At 46.3% G+C, this 6,230-nt stretch overlaps 1 non-coding gene across 1 annotated transcript; it reads left to right on the forward strand.

The window, feature by feature from the left end:
• The first annotated feature begins 5,783 nt into the window (after positions 1 to 5,783).
• LOC143653638 (small nucleolar RNA SNORA71) lies at positions 5,784 to 5,917 on the forward strand. Its single transcript, XR_013161431.1, has one exon. It is a non-coding gene; the product is annotated as a small nucleolar RNA SNORA71 (small nucleolar RNA).
• The last annotated feature ends 313 nt before the right edge of the window (positions 5,918 to 6,230 follow it).

A 6,230-nucleotide genomic window follows, 5' to 3' on the forward strand; every position in this document is an offset into this window, starting at 1 on the left:
AAAAATTAACAAACAAAATATTTAGAAATCATTCCATTCTACATATATATCAATAATTCTTAATATCATCACATAGTTGCATATTCATCATTTCTTAGTACATTTGCATCGATTTAGAAAAAGAAATAAAAAGACAACAGAAAAATAAAATGATAATAGAGAAAAAAAACCTGTACGTACCATACCCCTTACCCCTCGCTTTCATTTACCACTATTTCAAACTGAATTTATTTTAACATTTGTTCCCCCTATTATTTATTTTTATTCCATATGTTCTACTCTTCTGTTGCTATAGTAGCTAAAAGGAGCATCAGACATAAGGTTTTCACATTCACAGAGTCTCATTGTGAAAGCTATATCATTGTTCAATCATCATCAAGAAACATGGCTACTGGAACACAGCTTCACATTTTCAGGCAGTTCCCTCCAGTCTCTCCATTACATCTTGAATAACAAGGTGATATCTACTTAACGCGTAAGAATAACCTCCAGGATAACCTCTCGACTCTGTTTGGAATCTCTCAGCCATTGACACTTTGTCTCATTTTACTCTTCCCCCTTTTGGTCGAGAAGGTTCTCTCAGTCTCTTGATGTTAATTCTCAGCTCATTCTAGGGTTTTTCTCAGTCCTTTGATGCTGAGTCTCAGCTCATTCCAGGATCTCTGTCCCACGTTGCCAGGAAGGTCCACACCCCTGGGAGTCATGTCCCAAGCAGAGAGGGGGAGGGTTGTGAGACTGCTCATCATATTGGCTGGAGAGAGAGGCCACATCTGAGTAACAAAAGAGGCTTTCTTGGGGGTGACTCTTAGGCCTAAATTTTAAGTAGACTTGACCTATCTTTTGTGGGATTAAGTTTCATGTGAACAAACCTCAAGACTGGGGGCTTTGGTTGTCAACACTGCTTGTGAGAATATCAAGAATTCAACTTCAGGAAGTTGAATTTCTCCCCACTCTCACCATTCCCCAAAGGGGGCTTGCAAATACTTTTCCAGTCACTGATCAAATCATTCTGGGATTCATCAGGGGATCACTCTGGACAAACCAACAAAATCTCATGCTCATCATTCTTAGCCTGGGGCTGGGGCCTGGAGCTCCCGCAAGCCTTACATGCTCAGTTGCTGACTTCCTGCCTAGCCTTTAGGCACCACCTCCTTGCAGCAATCTTTCCTGTCAACTGTGACAGCATCTCCCTATAGGAAGGGACTCCAGGCTCTGGGAAGTCTCAACCATTGTGAGGTCACACACTCCTAGATGGTGGAATTTGGGTCTCCTGGTACAGCCCGATCTTTTATTGACATAACAAGTATGTTTAAAGCAGGATTCTTGGGTATAAGCATAAAAGCAACATTCCCCCCTCCCCCAGTCTCTTTAGATTTGTTAAGCAGAAATACCATTTTCCTGCTCTTGGAGAACTATCAGGCAGGCCTCATAACTTTTCTGATCCCTTAGGTAATAAAAAGCCTTGCAATCACTCAAAATGGGAAACAATTTCTATTCAATAATTTGAAATGTCCACTCTCATCTCATGTCAAGTCTTCATTGATCATTCACAGGTAAAACTTCTCTCCCCTCCACCATCTAGGGCAAGTTGAGGAGGGAACAAGAGCCTTCTCTCTTCACTTCTCCAAATGTATTTCTCTTCACCACGAGGGCTTTGCCCACCCTACTTCCTATACCTCCAGAATCAAAACAGATGGAGTAAAGAGTAAAGTGGATGGGAGATTTCCACTGGACAGTAAAATGGCTGTGTCCTCTCCAGGCTGGGTACAAATTTAATGCTGAGTCTTTCTCTCTTGGCATCGTCCACGGATTCTTTGGAGAATCCCTCCTTGTTCCCCCTGAGTGTACCCCTAGTGATTTGGGATCCCAACGAAGCCTCTCCCAGGTTCACTGATTCACCAGAAGGACTCACATAACTCAGCAAAGCTCTTATACTCATGGTTTATTATAGTAAAAGGATACAGATTTTAATCAGCAACAGAACAGACACATAAAGCAGGGTCCAAGAGACACCAGGAGCAAGCTTCCAAATATGGTCTCCCAGTGGAGTCCTTCAGATGGGGCTCAATTCCCCCAGCATCGATGAGTGGCAAAACGCATGGAACATCACCAGCCAGGGAAGCTCACCCAAGCCCTGATGTCCAGGGTTTTCATTCAGGATCAGTTACCTAGGCATGGCCGACCACCTACATGGCTGACCTTAGTCTCCAGCCCCTCCAGGGTTCACCGCCACCACTAGGTGGTCCAGGACTCCCACCATAATTCACACCGTTGTCGCAGACCATCCAGTTTGTCCCAAAGCCTCCACGTAAATGAAGACATTCTTACCAGGCAGGATATTCCAGGGCCTTAGAGTTACCTCCCAGGAGACAGGCAAGGGTTGAACCTTTCTTTGGAAGGTGCAGGGTTTGGACAACTCAGATATTGCTCGGATATTGCTTTACCGCACTCCTAGTGTGCGGTAAAAAACACACAAGCTGTTTTTTTTTTTTTTTTTTTTTTTTTTTTTTATATTTTCACCCTAGCAGGCTACCTCTTAGGCAGGACCCGAGACCATTAGGTGGGACATTCCCACCACAGATTCTCTACCTGCTGAGGGAGGCTATGAAACTTTGACTTAGGAGTGGGTCGGACACCAGTCACCTGTGCTCCCCAACTCCAGGTGACATTTCTCAAGCTCCTGCAATCCTGCCAAACTCCTCCTACTGAGCTGGAGAGGCAGAGACTCCTTCCTACCTCTTCCCCTTGGGACTCACAGCCCTGCTCCTCTAAAGAAATATAACTCATCATTTCTCTTCTCTTAAATGTCTCACTCTGTACTTTCAAACTGAAAACAGAATTCAAGAGCCACATGCAACCACTTTTTTTTTTTTTTTTTAGTTATTTCCATCCTAAATTCTACATCTGGTCCAACACTTTCTTTGGAAGGCAGCTACCGTTCTATCAGATGCAACCCTAAAAATGTATTGATATTTGTCCAATTTTGACCTACCACAAAAGCAATTTTATATGGTTCATCCTTGTATCTTGGGTCCTCCTTGGTCTTTCCACTGAAACTTCTATTTGAACATCCTTTTACACCAACAGTTAACACACATCAATCACTCCATTTAGATTCCCAGCCTCCTCTAGCCATTGCGGATGCAGTCCAAGCTCTTTTCCCTGGTGTCATGGGATCAAGGGGTGCAGAAGAAAACTCAAGGTTTGAATTGGAGCTTTGCCCTTTCTCAGCCTACTGAAGACATGTTTGCCTTCATTTCCAGCTAAGCATAATCAGGTCCTCAACATGAGTGGTGCAGGAGACCCAGCCCCTCCTAGGATGTCTCAGGCTCACATTTGGGGGCACTATGGAGGGATGAGCGCTCAGCCTCCTATTTGCTGCTTTTCTCCTGTGGCTCCAAAGGGCCGATCCAAGCCAGACTACTGTAGAACTGCACTGCTCAATTTCAGCAGCCACGTGTGGCTATGGAACCCTGGAAATGCAAATCTGCATTAAAATGTGCCTAGAGTGTAAAATGCACACCAGATTCCAAGGGCTTAGCAGAAGAAAAACAGTAAACATCTTATTAATAACTCTCAAATATTGATAACATGCTAAATAATAATATTTTGGTTATATTGGGTTAAATGAAATGTTATTCAAATTAATGTCACCTGTTTCTTTTTACTTTTTAAATGTGGTTATCGGAAATTAAAAATTACATATGTGGTTTGTATTATATTTCTATTAGACAGCACTGCCTTCGACTTTTCAGTCAGCCTACTCCCTCTGCCTCATAAATAAGGCCATAGTTTTCACAGTGAAAGAAGCTATCAGCTTCCTAAAAAATATTAAAATACAGCAACTACCACGCCTCAGACATTCGCTCTGAGCCACGGTCTTGAGATAAATCATCCTATTTAATCTCCACAGCAATCCTACAAAGGAGGAACTCTGACCCTACCCATTTTTCAGAACAGGAAACTAAGGCTGGGTAGAGAAGTGAGGTCACTTGGCTGAGGTCATGCAGAGAGTGGGCGCGAGAGCAGAGGGCGGGAGGGGCCGCGGGGAGGAACGTGGGAAAGGAGGAAGGAAGGAAGGAAGGAAGGAGGAAAAGAGGGAAGGAGGGAAGAAGGCTGGCGGGCTGCTTGATTGGCTGCTTGGATGAAGGAGGGCGTTAGTGGCCGGAATTTCAGATCCGGCCCGCCAGGAGGCGCTGCAGGGATGCTTGCTCGGGCTCGCTCCGCGGAGGCTCCGCTCTAGGCCGCCGCCCGCGCCTCGCAGCTGGATTTCCGCCGACGCGAGCAGGGGGAGATTTCTGGGGCGTGTGGCTTCCGTGTGTCGGAGCCAACTCTCCCGACGTCCAGCACCTTCTCGCGTCGACCGCTCTGTCCTTGCTGCCGTCTCGGCGTCCCGGGTGAGTCCACTGCGGGGCTGTGCTCTGCGCAAAGTGCGCACGGGGAGCGGTCCCTAAGGCCCGTGCTGGGTCCCCCCGCCCTCCCCCTCAGCACACACCGTCTCAGATGGGGAACTGAGGTCCGCCCCGCCCGGCCGGGGCCTCTCGGGATTCACGTGTCCTGGAGAAAGGGGTTTGCTAGTTCATCACCGCGGTTCTTAGCAGGCCCCGGCGGGCGTCAGATCCTCTGTTCCCACAGCCATCGTCTGGAAACGTTTAGTGTCCTGTTAATGAAGAGGAAGCGAAGACCCAGCCACGCGTGTGCCCCAAGTCCCCCAGCCGGTGTCCCGAGCCCGGTCTGAACCCGGGTCTGAGGGGTACCAAAGCCTCTGTGATTTTCACTTACCCCGGGACCTCCGATTTGGGGCATTTTAAGGTCCACAAGTCACTTATCGGTTGCTTCCAAAGTGTCGGTCATTGTGCTATATATATCTTTAAAGCACGAAATATACATATATATACACATACACACGCACATTATGAACTCATTCTTCCCTCAGTAGCTTAAAGGTGTGTTAAATTCCTCATTTTACAGACTGGTTGGCTGAACTTAAATTCAGGACCCTCCTAGGACTGCAGGGGAACAGAGTCTGGATTCTTGTCCTATGCTTTGCACTAAAGCCCCTGTTTGCTTTTTTCCCCGCCAAGACTACTCGAGGCTGAGTAGGTCTCTTGTACACAGATGAAAATTCATCGTTGGAAAGCATTGCTGATTCTGCATCAGCCAGCACCCTGTTCTCTCGTGCAGGACCCTGACCCACACTCCTGGACATGCTCCCATTGTTCTGGGGGTGAGGATGTCCCGTGGGTAAGTGCTTCTTCTCCTGAGCACCTTGAAGACTGTTGCCCTTCCAACCTGTACAAGGCCAGTGTGTGTTCTGAGAACTGTCTGGCAAAGCCCTTGTGTTAGAGTGTAGATAGAAGCCAGGTGTAGGAGTTGGGGGGCAGAGTTTGGGGGGCCAGAAAGATCCAAGTTCAGACCTTGGCTCAGCCACTCATTGGTTGTGTGACTTCAAATAAGGTACTTCCCTTTCCTGTGCTTTAGTTTCTGTAAAGTAGAAAAACTGCCAAAGCTCTGTGACAACAGAGGCCTTGTACTGTGTTGTTCTTTGTATTTGAATCTGCAACGCCTGGAACACATTAGGTGCTCTAAATGTTTGTGGGATGAATGAACAATTTAGGCATGTTTACCTAAAGTTGGTCTTGTGGAGTCTCTTGATTTGGGAGATGGAATCTTTATATGAAGTGATGGTAACTCTCAGGGTCTGGGGCTGTGCCCGAGTGCTCTCTCTTACTCAGGTAGGTTTGTAGGTTGCTAATATGGGCCTGTTTTTCTGGTTCACCTTCTGCTGTTTTTTGCCCTGATTGTGGGCTACCTGTGCCCTGGTGATGGATAATGCAGGGAGAGGAATCACTGAACGCACTTTCCTGTGTTTGGAGGGTCCATTCTTGTCCCTTTCAAACCTTGGAGCTTTCACACACTTTCTCTTTCCCTTGCATGTCTTTTGGCTGCAGCCCAGTGCTGGTTTTTGTGAGGCTTTGAAAAAGAAACATAGGGGTGGGGTTTTCCCTCAGGGACTGGGTGTGGGAATACAGCTGAGGTCAGCCTTTTTTATCTTTTTTTTAAACGCAATTTTTGAGATATACTCACACAGCATAGAAACCATCCAAAGTATGTAATTACTGTTCACGGTATCATCACATGGTTGTGCATATAGCCGCATGATCAAATTTATAACGTTTTCATTATTCCAGAGAAGAAATAAAAAGAAGAAAGAAAACAGTAATCTTCCA

This window comes from Tamandua tetradactyla, chromosome 1, assembly GCF_023851605.1.
Source record: "Tamandua tetradactyla isolate mTamTet1 chromosome 1, mTamTet1.pri, whole genome shotgun sequence".
NCBI classification, from domain to species: domain Eukaryota; kingdom Metazoa; phylum Chordata; class Mammalia; order Pilosa; family Myrmecophagidae; genus Tamandua; species Tamandua tetradactyla.